This window comes from Curcuma longa, unplaced genomic scaffold, assembly GCF_044706935.1.
Source record: "Curcuma longa cultivar G26 ecotype Majalengka, Jawa Barat unplaced genomic scaffold, ITB_CL_G26_1.1 contig_28453, whole genome shotgun sequence".
Classification (NCBI taxonomy): domain Eukaryota; kingdom Viridiplantae; phylum Streptophyta; class Magnoliopsida; order Zingiberales; family Zingiberaceae; genus Curcuma; species Curcuma longa.
This window is the reverse complement of record NW_027433709.1, coordinates 16,378-20,229: the sequence shown is the minus strand read 5'-3', so window position 1 is coordinate 20,229 and position 3,852 is coordinate 16,378. Positions and strand designations below refer to the sequence as shown.

The following is a 3,852-nucleotide window of genomic DNA, read 5'->3' as shown; positions in this document are numbered from 1 at the left end:
TCCCTCTTCAACTGGCTTTGTAGGCTGCTCTTGCTTTTCAGAGCCTTCTCTACTATCCTTTTCGATTGGAGGAGTTCCAGTTTCTGCTTCTTTCTGCTTCTCTTTTTCAGCTTTCTTTTCAACATAACACTAAGATATTCCCTAGTGGCTTGGTTAATGTTCAGCTGGAACAGGTAAGGGAAAACATCAGTATATCAAACCAAGAATTGCATTATTTGAGCGCAAATAAACATGAAGGATTCAAAGCAGAGGAACACATGCTACATTCAATATAATTTTAATAAGAATTTTAGAGACCAAGATGGGAAAATAGTACTGTTATTATCTAAAATTCCTAAAGTAGGTTTAAAGACAAAAAATACAAATTATAAGTTTCATTCTCACTGATAATAAACTCAAATATAATTTCATGAATGTATCTAGAATAAAAACTTGGACAGAGAATAAATTGTACATGCTGGACATTAATTAGATATCATAATCATGTTCCTGCCAGTTTGTTCTTCTCTAGGTGTTTAGTTTGGAGGAGGAGCTTGGAGGGGAAATATAACAACAAGTGCACATACATGTATGATTTGAAGGAAAAGCTTCTTTCATAGTTGGAAGGGGAAAATAGGCGGACAATGGAAAGTGGAGAGCTTCATAATCCCTCCTATCCCTCCAGGAAACTTAAAGGAAAAATAACTTAGTCAAATTGAATAAATGTTTTCCTTTCATTTGCTTTTATTCAACAATAACCATGGAAAAACAGTTACTTTCGACTTCTTTTCCTCTCATTATTATCCTTCTGTTTTCATTTTGGTTCACTTCTCCAACCTTCAACTGGAGGCAAGTGTAAAAGGAGTATGGAAAATGTTTGTCTATTTTCATATTGAGCAAACATGAAGGCATGTGTAATAGAAAGGGTGAGAATGAGGCAGGCTAAAGATAGTACAAATTTTGCTCAGTATTATAGAAAATATGCTTTGTCAGAACTTCAAAGTTCAAAATACAAATCTAAGAAATTTAACTAAGCAGATATAGAAAGGTATGTCAAACTGATTTCTCTATAACGCATAAACATGATTGGCTTATGATAAATAGAGCTTAAATTCAACTTGATTGTAATCAGAATTTTGCAGAGTGTGATCCATCCAACCAATAGGAAGTATAATTTTTAAGTGTTGATAATTGGAAAAGAAATAGGTCATATATAAACGCAAAGGATCAAATAACTTAATTTCAGAACAGAACTCCCATAAACTTATGCCTAAAAGCGACCAACAATCAAGGAAATAAAAAAAGAAAAGAAACACAGGTGTACAACTCTCTAATACTCAACAATCATGATTCTCCTAGATACTCATATGTATGTAGCAAAAGTGAAGAGGAAATAACAATGGTATTTGCAGCAAGTTAAATCCTAATAAATGTTTTATATATTTGAAAAATAAGTTAAAAAGAACTAAAGACATTAGGCAAACCATACCATCAATTCTTGTCCATCTATGTTTAATTTGCTCAGCAAGCGTAAGGAACGAAGAACTCCTTCGGCAGACTCAAATTCACAAAATCCAAAGGCCTTAGGTGTACCATCAGAAGGATCTTGAGCCCGTTTCCAACTTTTTACAGGCCCACAAAGCTTCAAAATAAAAAACACATTGCACAAAAAAAGAATTAAAAGAGGCTTACATAAAAAGATGTTCAAAATTCAAATACAAATCTTCTAGAGTATTGTATGAGTTAAAAAGCTAGATGTTAATTAATCAGATACAGGTGTCCAATAAACTTACTCTGAGAATTGACAGGAGAAATTCATTTTCTATTGTCGCAGCAATCTTGCCAACATAAACAGTAGTTTGTGGCTTCTCTACTGGTGCAACAATTGGAACAATAGGCCGGACAATAGGAGTGGCTACAGGTGGTACACCCCGAATACCTGGAATTGGAGGTCGAGGCACTGCTGGAATAACACCATTTGGGGGAATTGGGCGCAGAGGAAATCCAGGGCGAATCATCTGGTAAGGAGCTGGATAGCGGTGCATTCCTGTAGAATAACAAACAATATCTATGCCAACATGTCAAATGGGATCCTTAACTTGCTAATGCAGTTAATAAAAAATCACACCGTCTATCTTATGGTCTGAATAAATCAACAATAACAATTAAAATTGGTTACCACACAACAAAAACATACAAGGGATCTCACCACAAAGATAGCAAATACCAGCAGCTGTGTGGCAAACCTGGGGGAACATTCAGATAAACAGAAATTGTTCATAAAAAATGAAATATATGAAATTGAGCTTACCTCATCTACATCCTCCAATATAAACTTCAGAAGTTACACCGTGAAATAAATTTTCTGAGCTCACAATCAAGTCAATATGCTATTCAATTTTTGAAAGCACTAAAATTGTATCACTACAACTTAGCCTAATAAGAACAATGAAAACTAGATTGTTTGAGGGGGAAAAAAGAATGGCTTGAGTACAGAAAAAAAAAACACTTAAGAATGACGACAACACCAAATACATGAAGAAGATTTTAGTACCTCAGTAAAATGATGCAACCAGCAGAGATGCTAACATGATCCACTGATGTCAGATTTAGAAACGCAAGATAACCATAAAGTTCATCCAACAAAGTTATTGTATATATAACATTAAAAAAACACAAACAATAACCAAAATTTAGTGTTTCTGCATCTGACACCTAATTACCAACTTAGCAAGCAATACGTAATACACAAACTGGTGCTATGAATCCAACATAATTAGACGAATTTAAGCATACCAACGTAACTGGAAGTCATCTTTTAAGAACTGGAAGAGGAAGCCTGTCGATCATTTCACCTTTAACCATTGGACGAGGCTGTAGGAGAAAATACCAGGTCATTGGTATTAAATGAATCCATTTCTAACCTACCTATAGGATAGGTTCTCTTCTTTTCCATCTCCAATATACTGTCTAAATTATCAGCCGCACTAAACACGACAATTAATTAACTCTAGCATATCCACCTATTAAATTCCTTCAGAAAGTGGAGGTCAAGCAAAGTTTAAACCAAGCAAATCATTCCTCCTACAATGAGACTAATTTTGAGTACTATTATCGAGCAAAAACAAAAGAGCCTCTTCCTCTAAAAAGCAACTGATGTAAAAAACAGAAGGAATACTATAATGGAGAGATATAAGCAATTCAACTGAGCACGCGCAAGGTAAAGCAGTAACTAAAGACAATAGCCTAACTGAAAAAATATGCATTAATGATAAGGCAACCCACCCGGCGGAGGCATCGCCATTGGAACCTGAGGAGGTACAGCCATATACCCATTTCCGACTTGAGCATAAGGCATCGGCGCTGGAGTCTGGCCTGGAGCAACTTGGTAGGGAACGCCAGGCCGTAGCGGCGGAACCGATCCCGGAGGCGCTCCAGGAGTCATCATCGAAGCAGGGGCAGAAACGCCCGGCGGATGGATGCCTAGGGTTTGACCCATGGGCGCCAAGAAAGCAGGGTTATGTGCCATCGGGTTATTTGCCGCTGGATACTGAAGGACAGGAGGAGCGCCTAGGGGGCGGAAAGACGGAGCGAAAGAGTGCACGGACGGAGGGGGAGGAGCAACTGGCGCAGGATTAGGGATTGAGTTCAGAGGGTTGGAGGTCCGGGGTTCAACAGGAACGAGAGCAGGGACGGCTGGGGGAGGAGCGACGGAGGGCGAATCGGAGAGGGCGGAGGACGATGGATTTCCGGCGTCGGCGTTTGAGTCTAGGATTTGGGGAGAGGAAGGCGCGGTAACCGCCATGCGGAGATATCCCGAGAAATCAGAAGAACACGAACGATTTGGGGGAGAAGGGACACCAGGGAAGGATA

General features: G+C 38.5%; 1 pseudogene; it reads right to left on the bottom strand.

The window, feature by feature from the left end:
- Window positions 1–3: 3 nt before the first annotated feature.
- On the bottom strand, window positions 4–3,852 carry LOC141819254 (uncharacterized; annotated as a pseudogene).